The 23,197-nt window shown below is 39.6% G+C and overlaps 1 long non-coding RNA gene and 1 other non-coding gene across 2 annotated transcripts; both read left to right on the top strand.

Moving 5' to 3' along the window:
- Nucleotides 1-788: 788 nt before the first annotated feature.
- On the top strand, nucleotides 789-12,047 carry LOC117096435. Its single transcript, XR_004442486.1, has 4 exons — nucleotides 789-1,057; nucleotides 3,636-3,833; nucleotides 10,467-10,549; nucleotides 10,868-12,047. It is a non-coding gene; the product is annotated as an uncharacterized LOC117096435 (long non-coding RNA).
- Nucleotides 1,453-1,545, top strand: LOC117098653. The gene has a single exon (XR_004443511.1). It is a non-coding gene; the product is annotated as a small nucleolar RNA SNORD116 (small nucleolar RNA).
- Nucleotides 12,048-23,197: the final 11,150 nt, after the last annotated feature.

Here is a 23,197-nt window from a genome sequence, read left to right on the forward strand (position 1 = left end):
ATTATCTCTGAAACCTACTCTGTGCCAGGGCAGGTCAATGGCACAGTCCTTCCTGTGCCTCCCCCATCCTAGCACTTACCAGTCCTCATGACAGCCACATGTTTAACAGCTGCCTTCTCCAATAGACTGGATACTCCAAAAGCACAGAGACCCTAGAAACTGCCTCACCATACCCCCACCACACACAGTGCCTTTGTTTTTATTTATAAACAATTATTAAAGAGTGAGTCAATGAATGAATAAGTCAACTGATGGACTAATCATGTCGACTGATTCGAGAACTGACCTGACCGTATCTTGAGTATATCTGGCCTAACATTTCTACTGCAGTTTAATTTGTTTGGTGTCCCATACATGGAATTCTATGCAGCAACTGAAAAGTAGCAACACCATATGTACAGGTAACAGGTTTTCTGTGGATTTTTTTTTTCTGCCTTTTAATTACTATTAATACTTCTTGGCTACCATTCTTGAGTTCTCTAAGTAGACAGTTTCATCTATCGTAAAAAGAAATCTTACTTTTCTATATTTGCCTCTTTTAATTTTTCCTTTCTCTACATTTTCTCTACTTTCTGGTACTCATCTCACTGAGATAAGTAACAAGGTAGCCTGAACTCCTCAGTCTTGGCGCTTTCAACTTTTCTACTAAATATAATGGTAACTCTTGGGCTAAGTATATAGTGTTGATTGTGGCCGTGAATAAATTTGTCTTTAATACACTTTTAGAGTTTTACTGATTAATGGATTCTGAGTATTATTGGATTTCTTCTCACTATGTTTTAAGCTTGTGATATGCGCTGTTTCATGTTACTGACTACTGTGATGAAGTAGCCAAGATCCAAATTATGTATTTTGCTGCAATGAAAATAATAATAGGTACTCTCCAGATTACTGTGAAGTTGGGAGAAAACTGACAAGCCGATCACCTGAAAGTGCTGGTTACGTGGTAGACGCTGGTAAGAGATTCCCATTGCCTTTCTTGGATTTCGCTCATCTCTAGAGAACTGTGTTGGCTCCTCCCCATGCATCTGGGCACCCAGGTCCTGCCCCTGCTCAGGTATTGTCTTTGCATTTCCATTTCCTGGTTTGGCATATCTCTGGGTCCTGGGGTTCCTCATCTTCCTTCATCCCTGGCTCAGAGTTGGCTTCTTTTCAGACTGTGCCTCTGGCTCTGGCTCTGGCTGTGCTGGGACTTAGCTCCTCCTCTACTTACACACAGCCTCTTCCCCCAAACCCACTCCCACCCTACCCTCCCGCCCCCAACCATGGATCTCCCTAGAGCTCTCTGCCCCCACAGTTCTGTGCTGCTGCCACTTGACATCAGACGCCAATAGTGGCTTCTTGCCAGACATGCCAACTGGGTTTAAACCCTTGGGTTTGACAATAAAGAAGAGAAAGGAATTGTTTACAACAAGAAGTTAGGCCAAAAAATGAATTTTAGGAATTCATTTGAGATTGATGATGTCACCCTCATAAAACCACTCCTTAGGAAATCTGAACAAAATGAGTGAAAACTTACTAGTTGTTCTCATTGAGGCTGGGCCCCAGGATTCTGACGTTGATTCAGGATCAGGGGATCCTGATCTTGATTCAGGATCAGGAAATTCACTTCTGTGGGGGTGCCCTGGTCCGTCCTGGCTTCCAGCTGACTGCAGCCAGCTGCTTCCACAGCAGGAGGAATTTCCTCCGTGGTGCTGGGGGCCCATGACCTGAGACGGTGGGGAGAGATCCCAGCAGACGTGTTCCACATGGACCATCCGTGAGAATGGCTGACCCCCACCTGAATGACTTGCTGCTGCAGCTGGACCGTGAGGCTGACCTCCCCAGGGGTGTGGCGCTGGGGTCACTGCACCTGCAGAATGCCACAGTGGGAGCCGGCACCAGCTGCCAGGTCGCTGGTGGGGGGACCCAACAGAGAGGGAGGCATCTCTCATGCTCCCCAGGGATTGTCAATGTGATGGTGACCCCTGAGGTGGAAAAATTCATTAAAAATGAATAATTTCTCAAAATCACTACAGGCAACTCCCAGGTATGAAGCCTAATTGAATGCCACTTTTTAAGAACCAGCTTAGTCCTGAGTTAGAGGTGGCAGAAATCTTCATACTACTTGCAAATCAGCTGCAGTGCTTTAGCCAACTTCTGCAGTGTTCTAAGTTCTATTAAAGCTTACACTGAAAATGCTTAGTTAACGAATGTACTTTATCAATACAATACAGATAAATGTTCACCTACTATTTTTAGGCAATAGCTGGGCAACCCACTGTGTTCCCTTCATCATTTGAGCTACTGAGCTGCTAGAAGTCTGTACTCTAGTAAGAAAAAAAAAAAAACACTTATTTTTTACTCAGGTTTCTGATATAGCCATTTTATATCCCTCCTTCCTTTACTGTCTTAGTCTTGTCATTTTATTCTTGCGTTATTACGTAAAAACAAACAATCCTGTCATTTTATAATTGCATTATTACATAAAAACAATCACTTGGGGTCTTCATTGTGTTGCATTTGCGTAGTTTTTAAAAAGAAGGAAAAAAAGTAATTTTCCCTTTTACCCTCCCTATAGAAAGGCTAGCAAGGCCTTAGGGGTTGAGTTCTGAAGCTTACTGTCTTTAGGGGAATTTGCAGTTATTTTGTATTTCAAGGACTAAAGCTCTAAATAATCCACCCACCCCATTGCCATGCTGCCCCAAAACTGTGTTTGGAAACGCTCAGCACTTTTGAAAAAGACAAAAAAGTAGATGAGCATCTGGACTGGAGACTTGTGCTTTGACTGATAAGGATAAAAGACAGAGTAAGTGGTATTGCTTTTCCAAGCCCTCAGAACTGGGAGACAAGAGAGGGGACTATGGGTAGCAGACACCTGTAAACACCTGTAGGCTCCAGTAACCCCTCCTGCATAGCACCCCAAAGGTGGTAGGTCCTCAGATAAAGGTGATGGTATGCATACCAAGTGCCTTGGTCCTGTCAGCTGAAGAATGACCAGGCTCATGCATTTGGAAAGGAGGGCTTTATTACTCATAAGGGGTTGCAGCCTGCAAGGTGACCATTCTAACAGGCTGGGAAAGCATAGCTTCTGGCAGAAGCCAGAAACAGACAGACACCTGGAAGGCAGGGGCAAAGGGAACAGGAACAGAGTGACTAAAACATGCACCTGTATAATTGAGTTTCAGGCCCCTTCATGAGTCATATGTGCAAAAAAATGGCAGCATTAGCATGATCTAAGGGTGGAGTTTCTGGCCATTTGACATTAAAAAGTGAAGCAGAGAACATGATAATCATCGCTGTGCATCCTCCATAGACTAGACAGAACTAATATGGGTTGGAGGTCACTTATCAGGAAGGAACGCTGGCTAGTTGTTGTGCTGTCAAAACCACAAAATGGAAAGGCAGCATTAGGCTGTTGGTGGGTATCAGCTTGAGTCTTCCCGAAGGGCTGGTTTCTGTTAAACCCTTAGGGAAGGAAGTCTAATGGTGGTTAGCCAACGAGGGTGTTTAAGGAGGCATGTTCAGCCTCCCATCCCACCGTGGCTGGGAACTCAGCTTCCAAGGTTTCCCTGGGGTCTTCTTAGCCAAGAGGGGGTCTGTTCAGTCTGTAGGGGGACTGATAATTTCATTTTTATTCTCATCCTGAAAAACAGCAGAGTGTCTACATGGTAGAGCCCAGAATGAAAGAACAAGTCACTGTAGGGGTATCTCTGCAATCCTCATTAAACATCAGAGCCCACAAGACAGGTTTTGGATTATTTCTGAAGCTAATCATAGAGTAAGACACTCCATCAACTGGGAACCCGACTCCTTCCTGTGTTGCTGGAACAGAGTTCTATAAGCTAACAGAGGTAAGGAAAATATACAAATTAATATTTGGTTTGTGTGTCTTACAAAATCTTGCTCAAAGACAGATTTTGCTTGCTATTTGGAAAAAGAAAACCTAAGATTTCTTTCATTCAAATGGTTCAGCAATTCACACTTATATAACTGGATTTATCTTTTATTTTATCCACACTATATAATATTGTAAATTACCATACAATCCTTTTAGGAAATACATAAGCTATAAATAAGTAGAAGATAAGCAAGTTTGAATGCTTTGCTTGTATCTCCCCAGAATTTCTAAGGCATTCAGTTTATGAGGCTTTGACTTGTAAATATAATGCATAGTTCAACTTTTTGATCTGAGGCACAAAACTTCAATCAGGCAGAAGGATAACAAAGCTTCAGCTTTCCATTTCTATCACTGCCTCTTTAGTCAATATTTTCTCGAAAAGGGAAGGTTCCAAGATGGCAGAATAAGAACAGCTCCAGTCTATAGCTCCCAGCGTGAGCAATGCAGAAGATGGGTGATTTCTGCATTTCCAACAGAGGTACCAGGTTCATCTGACTGGGGCTTGTCAGACAGTGGGTGCAGCCCACAGAGTGTGAGCTGAAGCAGGGTGGGGCATCGCCTCACCAGGGAAGCACAAGGGGTCAGGCAATTCCCTCTCCTAGCCAAGGTAAGCCATGACAGATGGTACCTGGAAAGTCAGGACACTCCCACCTTAATACTGTGCTTTTCCTACAGTCTTAGCAAATGGCACACCAGATGATCATATCCCGTGCCTGGCTTGGAAGGTCCCACGCCCACGGAGCCTCTCTCACTGCTAGCACAGCCGCCTGAGATTGAACTGCAAGGCCACAGCGAGGCTGGAGAGGGGGGTCTGCCATTGCTGAAGCTTGAGTAGGTAAACAAAGTGGCCAGGGAAGCTCTAACTGGGTGGAGCCCACTGCAGCTCAAGGAGGCCTGCCTGCCTCTGTAGACTCCACCTCTGGGGGCAGGCTGTAGCTGAACAAAAGGCAGCAGAAACTTCTGCAGACTTAAATGTCCCTGTCTGACAGCTTTGAAGAGAGTAGTGGTTCTCCCAGCATGGAGCTTGAGATCTGAGAACGGACAGACTGCCTCCTCAAGTGGGTCCCTGACTCCCGAGTAGCCTAAATGGGAGACATCTCCCAGTAGCAGCTGACTGACACCTCATACAGCCAGGTGCCCCTCTGAGACAAAGCTTCCAGAGGATCAGGCAGGAACATTTGCCGTTCTGCTATATTTGCTGTTCTGCAGCCTCCGCTGGTGATACTCAGGCAAACAGGTTCTGGAGTGGACCTCCAGCAAACTCCAACAGACTGTTAGAAGGAAAACTAACAAACAGAAAGGACATCCACACCAAAACCCCAACTGTATGTCACCATCATCAAAGACCAAAGGTAGATAAAACCACAAAGATGGGGAGAAACCAGAGCAGAAAAGCTGAAAATTCTACAAATCAGAGTGCCTGTTCTCCTCCAATGGAATGCAGCCGCTCCCCAGCAACAGAACAAAGCTGAATGGAGAATGACTTTGACAAGTTGAGAGAAGGAGGCTTCAGATGATTAGTAATAACAAACTCCTCCGAGCTAAAGGAGGATGTTCGAACCCTCACAAAGAGCTAAAAACCTTGAAAAAAGATAAGACAAATGGCTAACTAGAATAAACAGTGTAGAGAAGACCTTAAATGACCTAATGGAGCTGAAAACTATGGCACGAGAACTATGTTACACATGCATAAGCTTCAGTAGCTGATTCCATCAAGTAGAAGAAAGGGTATCAGTGATTGAAGATCAAATGAATGAAATGAAGTGAGAAGAGAAGTTTAGAGAAAAAAGAGTAAAAAGAAACAAACAAAGCCTCCAAGAAATTTGGGACCATGTGAAAAGACCAAATCTACGTCTGACTGGTGTACCTGAAAGTGACAGGGAGAATGGAATCAAGTTGGAAAACACTCCTCAGGATATTATCCCTGAGAATTTCCCCAACCTAGCAGGCAGGCCAACATTCAGATTCCCACAAAAGGAAGCCCATCAGACTAACAGTGGATCTCTTGGCAGAAACTCTACAAGCCAGAAGAGAGTGGGGGCCAATATTCAACATCCTTAAAGAAAATAAATTTCAACCCAGAATTTCATATCCAGCCAAACTAAGCTTCATAAGTGAAGGAGAAATAGAATCTTTTACAGACAAGCAAATGCTAAGAGATTTTGTCACCACCAGGCCTGCCTTACAAGAGCTCCTGAAGGAAGCACTAAACATGGAAAGGAACAACCAGTACCAGCGACTGCAAAAACATGCCAAATTGTAAAGACCATCAATGCCAGGAAGAAACTGCATCAACTAATGAGCAAAATAACCAGTTAACATCATAATGACAGCATCAAATTTACAATAACAATATTAACCTTAAATGTAAATGGGATAAATGCTCCAATTAAAAGACACTGACTGGCAAATTGGATAAAGAGTCAAGACCCATCAGTGTGCTATATTCAGGAGGCCCATCTCATGTGCAGAGACACACAAAGGCTCCAAATAAAGGAATGGAGGAAGATCTACCAAGCAAATGGAAAGCAAAAAAAAAAAGCAGGGGTTGTAATCCTCGTCTCTGATAAAACAGACTTTAAACCAACAAAGATCAAATGAGAGAAAGAAGGCCATTACATAATGGTAAAAGGATCAATTCAACAAGAAGAGCTAACTATCCTAAATATATATGCACACAATACAGGAGTACCCAGATTCATAAAGCAAGTCCTTAGAGACTTACAAAGAGACTTAGACTCCCACACAATAATAATGGGAGACTTTAACACCCCACTGTCAACATAGACAGATCAATGAGACAGAAAGTTAACAAGGATACTCAGGAACTGAACTCAGCTCTGCACCAAGCAGACCTAATAGACATCTACAGAACTCTCCACCCCAAATCAATAGAATATACATTCTTCTCAGCACCACATCGCACTTATTCCAAAATTGACCACATAGTTTAAAGTAAAGCACCCCTCAGCAAATGTAAAAGAACAGAAATCACAACAAACTGTCTCTCAGACCACAGTGCAATCAAACTAGAACTCAGAATTAAGAAACTTACCCAAAACTGCTCAACTACATGGAAACTGAACAACCCGCTCCTGAATGACTACTGGATACACAACGAAATGAAGGCAGAAATAAAGATATTCTTTGAAACCAATGAGAACAAAGACACAACATACCAGAATCTCTGAGACACATTTAAAGCAGTGTATAGAGGGAAATTTATAGCACTAAATGCCCACAAGAGAAAGCAGGAAAGATCTAAAATTGACACCCTAACATCACAATTAAAAGAACTAGAGAAGAAAGAGCAAACACTTTCAAAAGCTAGCAGAAGGCAAGAAATAATTAAGATCAGAGCAGAACTGAAGGAGATCGAGACACAAAAAAAACCCTTCAAAAAATCAATGAATCCAGGAGGTGGTATTTTGAAAAGATCAACAAAATTGATAGACCACTAGCAAGACTAATAAAGAAGAAAAGAGAAGAAAGAAAAGAATCAATAGACACAATCAAAAAATGGTAAAGGGGATATCACCACTGATCCCACAGAAATACAAACTACCATCAGAGAATACTATAAACACCGCCATGGAAATAAACTAGGAAATCTAGAAGAAATGGATAAATTCCTGGACACATACACCCTCCTAAGACTAAACCAGGAAGAATTTGAATCCCTGAATAGACTAATAATAGGCTCTGAAATTGAGGCAATAATTAATAGCCTACCAACCAAAAAAATTCCAGGACCAGATGGATTCACAGCCAAATTCTACCAGAGGTTCAAAGAGGAGCTGGTACTATTCCTTCTGAAACTATTCCAATCAATAGAGAAACAGGAAATCCTCCCTAACTCATTTTATGAGGCCAGCATTATCCTGATACCAAAGCCTCATCCTGACACCAAAGCCTGGCAGAGACACAACAAAATAAGAGAATTTTAGACCAATATCCCTGATGAACATCAAAGTAAAAATCCTCAATAAAATACTGGCAAACCGAATCCAGCAGCACATCAAAAAGCTTATCCACCACAATCAAGTTGGCTTCATCCTGGGATGCAAGGCTGGTTCAACATACACAAATCAATAAACATAATCCATCATATAAACAGAACCAAAGACAAAAACCACATGATTTTCTCAATAGATGCAGACAAGGCCTTTGACAAAATTCAACAGCCCTTCATGCTAAAAACTCTCAATAAACTGGGTATTGATGGGACATATCTGAAAATAATAAGAGCTATTTATGACAAACCCACAGCCAATATCATACTGAATGGGCAAAAAACTGGAAGCATTCCCTTTGAAAACTGGCACAAGACAGGGATGCCCTCTCTCAACGTAGTGTTGGAAGTTCTGGCCAGGGCAATCAGGCAGGAGAAAGAAATAAAGGGTATTCAATTAGGAAAAGAGGAAGTGAAATTGTCCCTGTTTGCACATGACATGATTGTATATTTAGAAAACCCCATGGTCTCAGCCCAAAATCTCTTTAAGCTGATAAGCAACTTCAGCAAAGTCTCAGGACACAAAATCAATGTGCAAAAATCACAAGCATTCCTATACACCAATAACAGACAAACAGAGAGCCAAATCATGAGCGAACTCCATTCACAATTGCTTCAAAAAGAATAAAATACCTAGGAATCCAACTTACAAGGGATGTGAAGGACCTCTTCAAGGAGAACTACAAACCACTGCTCAGTGAAATAAAAAAGGACACAAAGAAATGGAAGAACATTCCATGCTCATGGATAGGAAGAATCAATATTGTGAAAATGGCCATACTGCCCAAGGTTATTTATAGAGTCAGTGCCATCCCCATCAAGATACCAATGATTTTCTTCACAGAATTGGAAAAAAAAACTACTTTAAAGTTCATATGGAACCAAAAAAGAGCCTGCATGGCCAAGACAATCCTAAGCCAAAAGAACAAAGCTGGAGGCATCACGCTCCCTGACTTCAAGCTATACTACAAGGCTATAGCAACCAAAACAGCATGGTACTGGTGCCAAAACAGAAATATAGACCAATGGAACAGAACAGAGCCCTCAGAAATAATACCACACATCTACAACCATCTGATCTTTGACAAACCTAACAGAAACAAGAAATGGGGAAAGGATTCCCTTTTTAAGAAATGGTGCTGGGAAAAACTAGCTCGCCATATGTAGAAAGCTGAAACTGGATCCTTTCTTACACCTTATGCAAAAATTAATTCAAGATGGATTAAAGACTTAAATGTTAGACCTAAAACCATAAAAACCCTAGAAGACAACCTAGCCAATACCATTCAGGACATAGGCATGGGCAAGGACTTCACGACTAAAACACCAAGAGCAATGGCAACAAAAGCCAAAATTGACAAATGGGATCTAATTAAACTAAAGAGCTTCTGCACAGCAAAAGAAACCACCGTCAGAGTGAACAGTCAACCTACAGAATGGGAGAAAATTTTTGCAATCCACCCATCTGACAAAGGGCTAATATCCAGAATCTACAAAGAACTTAAACAAATTTACAAGAAAAAATCGAACAACCCCATCAAAAAGTGGGCAAAGGATATGAAAAGATAATTCTCAAAAGAAGACATTTATGCAGCCAACAGATACGTGAAAAAATGCTCATCATCACTGGCCATCAGAGAAATGCAAATCAAAATCACAATGAGATACCATTTCATACCAGGTAGAATGGCAATCATTAAAAAGTCGGGAAATAACAGTTGCTGGAGAGGATGTGGAGAAACAGGAATACTTTTACACTGTTGATAGGAGTGTAAATTAGTTCAACCATTGTGGAAGACAGTGTGGCGATTCCTCAAGGATCTAGAACTAGAAATACCATATGACCCAGCCACCCACTACTGGGAATATACCCAAAGGATTATAAATCATGCTATTATAAAGACACATGCACACGTATGTTTATTGCAACACTATTCACAATAGCAAAGACTTGGAACCAACCCAAACGTCCATCAATGATAGACTGAATGAAGAAAATGTGGCACATATATACCATGGAATACATGCAGCCATAAAAAAGGATGAGTTCATGTCCTTTGTAGGGACATGGATGCAGCTGGAAACCATCATTCTCAGCAAACTATCACAAGAACAGAAAACCAAACACTGCATGTTCTCACTCGTAGGTGGGAATTGAACAATGAGATCACTTGGACACAGGGTGGGAAACATCACACACTGGGGCCTGTCATGGGGTCGGGGGAGTGGGGAGGGATAGCATTAGGAGATATACCTAATGTAAATGATGAGTTAATGGGTGCAGCACACCAACATGGCCCATGTATACATATGTAACAAACCTGCACGTTGAGCACATGTACCCTAGAACTTAAAGTATAATTTTTATAAAAACTGGGAGATATATATATGTGTACATATATACATTTTTTTTTTCTCATTATCGTAGTGTATTCCAGAATTCACTCTTACTACTTTTACTTTTGTATTTGGGTTAAGACATATGTAATTTCTTATGGTGTGCATCAACTTTCCCCCAAAAAAAAACAGAAGGGAAGATTTTATCCTTTTTAAATTTGGTCTTTGTTCTTTCAGTTAATTGATTTGTAAGAAAGTTTTATGATGGGCAATATCTGAATCAGGACAGTTTCCAGAATTTATGGTGGATCAAGACACAGGTAAGTAAGTTTAATTGTACCAAGGATACCAATAATGTACCCAAAAGAGTATTGTGTGTAAAAGTCTTCTCAGACTTCCTGTTATGCTTTGAGAGAAAAACCAAACGTAGCAAAGAATACCAAGTGCTCTGGACTAGACCCTGCAACCCAATCAATCAGAACATGAGGAGCAGGTGCTTCCTTCCTGAGGGAACTCATGTTAATTGGACCCTCAGTTACTGATGTATAATAACCAGGATGGCAATGTATTTGTTTACAACAAAAGACATAGAAAACAGCAGACTGAACCCTCTTGTTTGTTCATTTGCTACCCTGTAGACAAATCTACAAGGAAAGCCAAATTATTATCAGAAAGAAGTTTGACAAGATGAAAGTCAAGCAAGGAGAGCAAGTTGGGCGATCTTAACAGCTGCTGCCACCAAGCCAGACTTGGGAACGCCAGTCTAGTCCCCAGGGCTGTGCTGGAAACATTAGCCAGTGTTTATTTAAGTGGCATTGTTTGCTATATACTCATAGATCCTAATGAGTACATCATACTTCCTAATGTATGAAGTGAAAGTATTATTTCACTTATTTTAATTTTACATTATTTTATTTATTTTATACTACCATAATTATTTCAATTATTTTATATTAGAAAGTAAAACAAATTTTAGTTCTGAGATATAATTGAAAGCATTGTGAATATCTAACAATTTTTTAAAAATATGCCACAACACATATTAGGGCATCCTTTTGCCACAGGATCCCACTACCGTGATGGGGCCAGAAGTCCTCTAACCTACTAGAGCCCACAGGAGACAAAATTAGCATTACAACTTTGATAACTGGCTGACCATCAGGTGTGTGGCATGTCCTTCTGACCCTGCTCTGGCTTCCGGGAATCTATGCCTTCCGATGTACTCATTGTCAGCTTGGACAAAATTTATTCTAATCTTTGTTTCCCATGGGCACAAAAAGACTTTTTCTTGTCCAGCTTCCCAGTGGCCTTGCTTACTGTGGATATCCATTTGACTTCTGTCCCTTCTCCATCCGTTTGACCAACCGTGTCCTTGATCTATCTTTTACATTCAGGCTTCATCTTCATGTCAGCTGCCCTCTGAATGCCAACACCTTTTTTCTGCTTTGTCCATCTGAAGTTGTAGAATTTTACATAAACCTAATGATGGCAATATTTTTTGTTGAGCGTCTTTATGTTTTACTGTTACTAAAGTAGTAAAATTTGTAGTTGACCATAAAAGAATAGTTTTGGCTTGTTTTAAAACATTAGTAATTTCTACTACAATGTTTCACAGCCTTAACACTTATAGTAAATGATAAACATAATAACAGAATATTTATGAAATATGACCTTTCCTGAAAGTATATGGTTTTACATTTCTTATTTGTTAAAACCTACAGGATATAGGTTTTAATTACTATATAATTATTTCATGGTAATTAATAATTACTATATGGGCCGGCGCGGTGGCTCAAGCCTGTAATCCCAGCACTTTGGGAGGCTGAGACGGGCGGATAACGAGGTCAAGAGATCGAGACCATCCTGGCTAACATGGTGAAACCCCGTCTCTACTAAAAAATACAAAAAAACCTAGCTGGGTGAGGTGGCAGGCACCTGTAGTCCCAGCTACTCGGGAGGCTGAGGCAGGAGAATGGTGTAAACCCGGGAGGCGGAGCTTGCAGTGAGCTGAGATCCGGCCACTGCACTCTAGGCTGGGCGACAGAGTGAGATTCCATCTCAAAAAAAAAAAAAAAAAAAAAATTTACTATATGGGATATAATTACTAGTGAAACATAAAAGAGGCTGATAACTACTGTCCACGGGCATACAAATGTAGAACAATAGATCTTAATTACTTTATCAATAATTTTACTATAGAGGCAAAATAAAGGCAGAATCTATATCATCCCCTCTGAAAAATATTAAAAGTTAACCATGTTCATTTGTATGATATACTTAAAATGATTGTTATGAAGTAACCAAATATCCATTAGATTGTTTGTATTCTTGAATGAACTATATTTTTCAAAATGATATGTGACCATAATAATATTATCATAAAATAACTAAAACCCCTATAATTCTTAGGTGAAACTAAGTATACTCTAATCCACCAATGTTGGTATTTGGAATGGGTCATTTGATATGTGTTGTGATAGAAAGCTAAGTAAGAATAGAGATTCAAGGGGAATTTGGAAAGAAAATCATTAATTTAATTAGAATGTAGTAGCTTCAACAGCTTCTTTCTGGTCCACATACTCGTTCTTTGGGTATATGAACATCTTAAATAATGCTACCTTCAGAGTAACTTTCACCTGATAGGCATTTCTCTCTGAAAGGTATGTTAAACGGGATCCCTGCTTATATAATTTAAACGTTTTAAGAGCAATCCTATTTCTCTATGCCAGTTTTATGGGATAAAAAGAAGGGGAGAAGGCCGGGTACAGTGACTCATGCCTGTAAACCCAGCACTTTGGGAGGCCAAGGCGGGCAGATCATCAGATCAAGAGATGGAGACCATCCTGGCCAACATGGTGAAACCCCGTGTCTACTAAAAATACACAAATTAGCTGGGCGTGGTGGTGCGCGCCTGTAGTCCCAGCTGCTCAGGAGGCTGAGGCAGGAGGATCGCTTGAACCTGGGAGGCGGAGGTTGCAGTGAGCCAAGATCGCGCCATTGCACTCCAGCCTGGGCGGTAGAGCAAGACTCTGTCTTAAAAAAAAAAAAAAAAAAAAAAAAGACGGGGAGAAAAAAAGAACACTTTTATCATTAGTCTCATGTTTACTGCCGGTTACCTGTACTAGTTTGTTTTTATTTTGTTCCCCTCACACACCCCTCCCCACCATTTTCCCTACAGATCCACACTCCACCCTTTTTCATGTGTGATCAACCCCGGAAAGTTGGACAGGAAATGAAAGATACCGACAGTCCCCATGTCCCCTGGCTTCTGGTTGGGTTCAGCCAGAGACAGTAAGCTTGTGGTGGTTATTCCCTCAGCTCCCTTCCTACAGTGTCACCACAGGCAAGCTGCCCTTCAATGCTGTGAGGCCGCGCTCTCTGCAGACCCCCTCTGTCTCCAGGATCATAACTGCTCGCCCCTTCAGGTGTGTGTGGTAAAAGCTCAGGATGGTGCTAGCTCCCGGGTACCATTGGTAGACTACATCCTGGCACCTTCGTCTGTACTGTGGTCCCAGTATCTCTGCTCAAATTACCCCATAGGAGTGTCCCATCCATTTCTTCCTGGGACTCTACCTCAAAGATTATCTTCATCATCAGACAAACTATCTTCATCGGACCCCTTCCAAAGCAAAGAAATGAGGATTCCAGTATGAGACTCTACTGAAGCTGTGTGTGCTACAATAGTGAGGTTAACACTTCAGTTTTTAAAGTGTAGGAATTTAGAAATTCCAATTGCCAAAAGACAATCACTCAACTTCTTCATCCAAACTGTAATTAAACTCTGAAATAATTCTCCTCTTTGACATATATAATCATACCTTTCTAACAGAAAAGTCAGATTAAGTGTTTTAGACCTAATATCCTAACTAGAAGTGAAAAAGTTTCTAAATTAAGACATGAAGGCTTTAAAATAGACAAGAACACCCTGAATTGCCTTTCTCTTATCAATGTTTTGCATTATCACTCCTAATAATATTAAAAATAATAACAGGTAACAATTATTGAATGCTTAGTATGTGTGAGGACTGTTTCAGGTGCTTTTTGCATATTAAGTCATTCAATGCCTCCAATAAATCTATGATGCAAGGACTGGTATTACCCTTGTTTTACAAATAAATAAAGTATGAAAGATTAAATAACTTGTCCAAAGTTGTTTTCTGTTGCTGCCTTCATGGGTTTTAGAATATATAGTTATTTCTGCCCAGAAAAATCACATGTACAAATACTTATCTTTAATTAAAACCCATTTTTACTACCACCTCCACATTGCTAACAGATTTCATCCATAGACCTAGATGATATCATCATTGGGTTTTCTATTTTTTCAACTTGAAAATTTGTTCTGAATCATAAATTTGTAATTCTGAGGACTTCAGCAAAGATGTTTACAATCCTGAACATTTCTTTCAAGAAATGTCTACATGTATTGGCATGTTGGAGCTGTTGCTGGCAAAATAGGAAAATCATTGTATTTAAGTATCATGTTCTTAAACATCATTTCAAAGTTAAACTAATGAAAAGATTAGTATTATCTTAACTGATGTAAAAAATCATCTGCTTAAAACTAATTTGGGCAACCAATGTACAAAAAGGCTTGACAGTGGCATCTTGTCAAGTATGTTACAGGAGTACCAAAAAGGAATATATTGAGGGTGTGAATCTTTAAAAAACTGAACTGTGAATACATGTCTCTTTAATACATTTCTGTATTTTAATCTAGTCTGTCATATTGCAGTCAGAGGTCCAAGGAGCATTTCTACTTCTATGTAACTGTAGAAACACAATAAACCTGCTTTTCTGGCCTATTTCAGGCAAGCTGTGAGCGACAGGTTGCAACTTGGAAGCCAGATCATGACCAATAGCTCAGCTGCCTGGTGATGAGGTTAAAGGTATACAATCATATTTTCTGTTTCTATGTCATGTCTGTCACTGAAACAAAATCTTTCTGCCAAAAAGTTCTTGCTACTAAAAGAAAAAGAGTTAACTCTACATTCTGAGTTACAATTAAGTCTCAAATAGTATAAATAATAGTTTTTAAATCTCTGCTATGTCATCAAAATATTAAATAAAGGCAACAAATTTTGTTTTCAATCCAACATTTTGGTCACAGTGTAAATCTGAAGACACTGTTTTGTACAAATTCATTTGTCATGACTAAAATGCAAAGGAATAACGTGCTCAGAAAGAAGAAAGCTAGAGTACCAGAGAGGATCTTAAGGATTATCTATTTTAGAAGGTGAGGTCAATAAAGATGATACAATTTGAGTACTTATGAATGGAGTGATGTTGTTTCTCATATTGATAACCACAATCACTTCTTGTTTTCATTCAGCCTTCAAAATCTTCTGGTTCTTACGGCATTTCACTAAATGAGACACTAAAACCCCAGTGCTTAAAAACCCAAACCTACATTAGCATGTATATGTGGCCTTTTCAGTCTCTCTCAATATTTTACCTAATATATATTGGTTACAATTAATATGTAAAGCCTCATTTAAACTAATGATTGATTATCCTTCCCAATTTTCAACATGCAAGTTCTCCAATTAATAATATGTTCTTTGTTTATCTCTATTTAACTAAATTAGTCTCTATTCCATCTTTAGCCTGGAATATAATGAGCTTTTATTCAGAGGTTTCAAGGACATGAACTTATTTGTACTAATGCCTCTGTGTGAAGAAAATGTTTCATTGCATCCATATTTCACCAATGATAGCAGTAGAGCCAGGGCTGCTGACTTCTTCAAGGATCATCAGCCAAATCTAGGGAGCCAGACCTCTCAGTCCCAGTTCTCAATTAATCTATGATTTTGATACTAATATCAAAACTGTGTTAGTATTAGATGAATCAGAGTTGCTCAAACCATCACCCATTCTTTACCACTCATTATTGAAAAACTGTGAACTAGCACTTTATGGGTATTTGGTAAATCTGTTGAATGTACAGTTAATTAATCTCTTAGTCACTAATCTAATTTCTGTGCTTTTGTTCTGTTCCTTAAATACCTTTCACATTTGTATCCAAAATAGATAGATGAACAGTAGGTGTTTAATCCGTTTTTGCAGTGAAAAAAAAATGAATACTTGATACAACGTAATGAAATGCCACCATAGAAAAAAGTCTATGAAGCCACAAAGTGAATTCAACAAGTTAGCAGCTACCTCTCAAGTGGGAAGAAAAGAGAAAGGAAGCCTACAGAGTGGCTTTAATTACATATGTAAGTTTTGTATTCCATTAAAAAAATTGGAGATCAGAAACAATACAGCAAATCCTCCCAATTTGCTTGATGGGCTCTCTTGGTATCTGTTGCATTGTTTTCTGAGATTTGAAATATTTCATATTTTAAAATTTTAGTAAAGCGATGCTTCTAAATTTTAGTAATTGGATAACAACTTTTAAAGAAGAAAAGAATCACAAAGCTTCAAAATGTATCTGCAGACCCAGTTTGAGAAAAACTGAAATAAGGTGTTTACTGGAGGAAGATAATCAACAACAGAATTTTTTCTTCTCTATGCTTTGTTAATTTTGCCGTATGCTTGGAGCTCAGGATAACAGAAAGTATGTCCCCATTGAACATCTGTAATTTGGGGGCTTGACTAGTACCTTATTTTCACTTACTTTGTTATTTCACTTACTCTTTTCAGGTCTTCTAGTCCTTTTGTGAGCTCATTACTAATCTGAAATTGTTCAATGTCCTTAAAAAATTGTAAGTATAAACAAGGATAGGATATGCAGGAACAATGAACCTAAGGTTTTATTGTGGTATTTTGGGATTTCTAATATACAGCCAAAAGGAAAAGAAGGAGAAAAACATACAGTGAGTGAGTTATGATGAATTATATTGAAGGTTGAATACTTTCATTTCCTTGAATGCTGAAAATGGTTTTTATAAACAAGTGAACTCAATGTACTCACAGTAACCCTCAAACAATACTCTCACTGGTTAGTCCTTAGGTTTAGAATAATTCGCATAACTGTAGTTGGCTTCGTTCTCAAGACGAAGAAAATAAAGTCTAAGGAGGTTAAGTTCTGTACCTGGGAGGCCAGGAAATGGCATGAATACTACCAGTTGTCTTTCTGATCCTGGGGCAGACATCAGTAATCAATCATCAGATTCTTTGACATATGAAATAAACCTAGTTAGTGGCCAGGTGCAGTGGCTCACGCCTGTAATCTCAGCACTTTGGGAGACCCAGGTGGGCAGATCACTCGAGGTCAGGAGTTGGTCAGGCCAGCCTGGCCAATATGTTGAAACTCTGTCTCTACTAAAAATACCAAAACTAGCTGGGCGTGGTGGCTGGCACCTGTAATCCCAGCTACTCAGGAGCTGAGGCAGGAGAATCACTTGAATCTGGGAGGTGGAGGGTGCAGTGAGCCAAGATTATGCCACTGCACTCCAGCCTGGGCAACAGATCGAGACTCCAGCCTGGGTGACAGAGTGAGACTCCATCTCAAAAAAAAAAAAAAAAAAGTAATTTAATTTAATTTAATAAATAAATAAATAAACCTAGTTAGTAGGCCAGTTCCAGACCAAGAACACATAATGGTCAGGAGATAACAAGGAAGCCGGATTACCACCCCATCACCACTCGCACCCAGCCAGGTCTATCATTACTGCTTCTTATTTTGACACCTTTTTCCACATGACTTCATTCTCATAAATGCTCTTCTTCAAGAAAAATAAGCCATTTATCCAGTTGATGACTAAAGCCACTCTCCTTTCCTAGTGACACTTTGTGGTTGATGATGACTGAGAATCCTGTCTTCATACTTGATTCCCCCCATGAGCTCACATGGTTGATGCAAACGTCTCTGCTTGCTCTCCTGGGGCCTGGGGCCCCAGGCAGGCTCTTGCTTTCTCTGGCCAGCCCCACTGCCTAAAGCCATCTGTCTAAACATGGAATCCCTCAGCCCACATTCCCTCATTGCTCATGTTCTGCCCCTCTCATCTGTCTGCGGCTTTGGGCTTGGCAAACACCAGGGAAACTCCTCGTGGCTTTACCTGTATTCTGAATAGCATTTAACCATGGAAAACTAGAAGTTTCATAACAAATTGTGTTTTAATCTTCTTTGAGGAGGCTTCTCTTTCATCACCTGCTGTTAGAGCAATAGGCAAAAGAGACATAGAGAAAGAAATAGGTTATTTTGAAGGGGAGAACTAATGAAATAATAATGATGGATGTGTACGTTTGTCTTTTAGCTTAAAAAATGCTTATGGAAAGCACTTGGTGTTGCAACATGGTGGATGGGGAGTGGAGATTCATCTTTCTCTAGCCTCTTTGAAGGTTTCTACAGCACAGAGCCAAGGGTTCGGCACCAGTGGGCTAGCTGGGGACACTTTCTGGAGTGCTGTAAGCTTTTCTTTACACCTGACAGCAATAATTTTGAGAAATACATTTTCCCCCATTTTTGTGGAGTTAGGCTTAAAATACAGAACAGTGGTTCCTACCTAACTCAATTGACTAATTAACCAACTCAAAAGTAGGCACTGAATGGCCAAAAACCACTGCCATTTCATTTCGTTCCACCTGCCCACATGCTAACACTATATAAGCACTGGAAAGTATTAGGAATTTGAGTGAGGAAGGCTGGCTGGGGGTAAAAGAAGAAAATATCTTCCAGGCAAACTCCTTCAAAGCAAAACCTTGATGACTCCTTCTTCTCCCTCTATTCATCAGTTTATTCATTCAACATACATTTATTACACTCCTTACTTAGGGCAGATAGAGACTTAAGCATTGATTACTAAAAGATAAATAACACTAAAAATTAGGTGTAAACATTCTCATTTCCAGAGCACCTAACATATAGCAGGAAAGTTCATATCCATTCCATATTCAATCCTGTGATATAAGGGAGGTATTATTAATCTGTCTTTTTCCAAGCAAGTGATAAAATGGAGATTTGGGGAGGTTATGTAGCTTAACCTCAATCTCAAAACTAAACCATGGCCTAGAGTGGATTTAAACTCAACCCTGACATTCTACCATATTGCCCACAACCCTCACAATTAAGTGAAAGAAACATATAAGAATGCACTTCCCAGACCAAAGTCCTGGAGTGTTTCCCCACAGTTTTGTTCATATAGTTTCATAGTTTCGGGTCTCAGATTTAAGTATTTAATCTATTTTGATTTGATTTATGAGTATGATGAGAGATAGAGATTTAGTTTCATTCTTCTGCATATGGATATCCAGTTTTCCCAGCACCATTTATTGAAGACTATCTTTTCACCATTGTATGTTCTTGGCAACTTTGTCGAAGATGAGTTGGCTGTAAATACCTGTTTTCATATCTGGATTCTCTATTCTGTTCCATCGGTCTGATGTCTGTTTTTATGCCAGTACCATGCTGTTTTGGTTACTATGACTTTGTAATGAATTTTGAACTCAGGTAGTGTGATGCTCCCAACTTTGTTCTTTTTGCTCAGGATTGCTTTGGCTATTTATGCAAATAAATTCCATATAAATTTTTGGATTTTTTTCTATTTCTTTGAAGAAAGTCATTGGTATTTTGATAAGGATTGCACTGAATCTGCAAGTTGTTTTGGATAGTATTGTCTCAACAATATTAATTTTTCTAGTCCAGAGCGTGGACTATCTTTCCATTTATCGTGTCCTCTTCAATATTCCTCTCAGAAGGATTGTTTTATAGTTTTTCTCATCTAGATCTTTCACTTCTTTGATTAGACTGATTCCTAGGTATTTTATATTTTTGTAGCTATAATAAGTGGAATTGCTTTATTGGTTTCTTTTCCAGATTGTTTGCTGTTGGTGTAAACTCCAGGCAATCAAAGCAAAAATAGACAATTAAGATTACATCAAGTCGCTCCAGCGGTGCAATCGGTTAACGCGTGGTACTTATAAGATTACATCAAGCCAAAAACTTCTGCACAACAAAGGAAACTATGAACAAAGTGAAGAGACAACCCACAGAATGGGAGAAAATATTTACAAACCATCTATTTGACAAGGGATTAATAATGAGAATATATAAGGTGCTCAAGCAACTCAATGGGAAAAAATTCAAATAATCTGATTTAAAAATGGGCAAAAGATTTGAACAGACGTTTCTCAAAAGAATACATACAAATGGCCAACAAGTATATGAAAAAATGCTCAACATTACTAATCACCAGAGAAATGCAAACCAAAACCACAGTGAGCTATCATCTCACCCTGTTAAAATGGCTTATATCAAAAAGACAGGCAATAGCAGATGCTGACAAGGATATGGAGAAAGAAAACACTCATACACTGCTGGTTGGAATGTAAATTTGTACAACCACTATGGAGAACAGTTTGGAGGTTCCTCAGAAAACTAAAACTAAAACTACTATATGATCCATCAATCCCACTACTGGACATGTATCCAAAAGAAAGGAAATCAATATCTCAAAGAGGTATCTACACTCTCATGTTTATTACAGTGCTATTCATGATAGCCAAGATATGGAATCCACCTAAATACCCATCAACAGATGAATAGATTAACAAATTGGGGTACATATAAACAATGGAATATAATTTAGCCATAAAAATGAATGAAATCCTGTTATTTGCAGCAACATGGATGGAACTGGAGGCCATTATGTTAAGTGAAATTAAACCAAGCACAGAAAGACAAATATCACATGTTCTCTCTCATATGTGGGAGCTATAAAAAGTAGATCTCATGAAGGTAGAGAAGAGAATGGTGGTTACCAGAGACCAGGAAGGGAGGGGGAAGGGGAGAAGGAAAGTGGGGGAAGAAGAATATACATATATTTATTGCTATTGAACTGTACATTTAAACATGGTAAAGAGTAAACTTTGTATGCATATTCTACCTCACTAAAATCTATTTTTTAGAGAATGCATTTCCCTTGAAAGGGATTAATGCTGTCATGCAGATGTGTCCATGATGCTATAGGAGCACATGGTGGAGAGCAACATTCTTTTCAGGGACTTCCAACCCTCACTGTTATGAGGGCTAACATGTGAGAGACCCCAACATGGGAAGAGGGAGCACAAGCATTATTTTTATTCATTTTAAACTTTCAATCAATTTAATAAATATATGTTTAGGAGAAATGCATGTGTGGCATATTTTGTAAGTCCTTACCTATAGAAAAGTCTTGTTGCTAATAGAAGTTAACTGAAACATAAGATTTGGGAAGAAAAGAAGCAAATTAATACAATTTCCATAGCGAACACTGCAGATTCACTTTTGTTGTTGAGTATGAAACCACAATTTAGGAGGCTCTATTCCCTAAAAAATGTATAGATGTTGCTTCATGATGTATTCCTGACCTGTAAAGAATGTATGCATGTAGGCCGGGCGCAGTGGCTCACGCCTATAATCCTAGCACTTTGGGAGGCTGAGGCAGGCAGATCATGAGGTCAGGAGATTGAGACCATCCTGGCTAACACGGTGAAACCCCGTCTCTACTAAAAATACAAAAAGTTAGCCAGGCATGGTGGCGGGCACCTGTAGTCCCAGCTACTCAGGAGGCTGAGGCAGGAGAATGGCATGAACCCAGGAGGCAGAGCTTGCAGTGAGCCGAGATCACGCCACTGCACTCCAGCCTGGGTGACAGAGCAAGACTCCATCTCAAAAAAAAAAAAAAAAGAATGTATGCATGTAGATGAAAGTCTTCACTATGTTGCAGGTACCATAAATAATGAATATAACTTGCCCTTGTGATGTTATCAAAATTATAGTTCAGAGAAACAACTGAGAGTAATCTAGACAGACAAAATCCAATATCCAATATCTCTAAAGAAAAAGCATCAGATTGGCTTAACTTCTACCTCCACATTAAATACTCTGATATCATGGAATAGCATTTTTAAGCTATTAAAAAGAAGCATTGTTTTCTTATTTTATAAAGGTGCACAATTTCCAAAGCAGCCATACCTGCCCAGGCTATAAGTTTTCAGTCTTGCACAACTTCTGACCAAATCCCACCTTGATTCCATGGCTTTTGTGAGAAACATGAAAGGAACGTCAATTTGGGAAACTTACCTGATCAGGAGAGTAACAGTTACTCAAACAGAAGCCCAGTCTGAGTCATCATCACACTCTCACCTTATGCAGAGGCCCTGGGGGAAGACAAAAACATTTTCTTTTAAAACTTAAAATATATAGGTGATCAACATTTGGTTATTTTGTCAGGACAAACAATTTTTAAAAGCCTTTAAATTGAATAAAAAACTCATTATTGTGATACATTTTCTTGGTAGTGTTAGCTTTAAAGAAATTGCATTGACCGGGCATGGTGGCTCATGCTTGTAATCCCAGAACTTTGGGAGGCCAAGGCGGGCAGATCATGAGGTCAGAAGATCGAGACCATCCTGGCTAACATGGTGAAACCCTGTCTCCACTAAAAATACAAAAAGTTAGCTGGGCGTGGTAGCGGGTGCCTGTAGTCCCAGCTACTCGGGAGGCTGAGGCAGGAGAATGGAGTGAACCCGGGGAGGCAGAGCTTGCAGTGAGCCGAGATCAGGCCACTGCACTCTGGCCTCCGTGACAGAGCGAAACTCCATCTCAAAAAAAAAAAAAAGGGAAAAGAAAGAAATTGCATCAACACAATAAGGAAAGGAACTCCACAAATAAATTTGTAAAAAAAAAAATAATTTTACTATTGTAATTGAGTGTTATTGTTATAAAACTCCTAACTCAGTAGGGTCTTCCTGAACACTTTGTCTTCTGTCCAAAATGGGAAGGGAAACAGCCAGTGTGCATGTCACTAGGGACGAGTTTGGACCTGTAGGCTGCACAGAACTGAATAAAGCAGTGTATTTCTGGGAGAAGGGGAGCAGGATTAACCCGTATCATTGAAAACTGAAAGCACCTAGATCCAAAATTTTGTTTTCCCAGGCTGTCATCGGGAGGCAATGATTCCTTGTTCATTCCCCATTCCACATTCTCGATTGATACCTTTCGTCTGGCTATATTTATTTTCACTTTAGTATTTGAAAAGTGA

This window comes from Trachypithecus francoisi, unplaced genomic scaffold (genome assembly GCF_009764315.1).
Source record: "Trachypithecus francoisi isolate TF-2019V2 unplaced genomic scaffold, Tfra_2.0 Contig01461, whole genome shotgun sequence".
NCBI lineage: Eukaryota > Metazoa > Chordata > Mammalia > Primates > Cercopithecidae > Trachypithecus > Trachypithecus francoisi.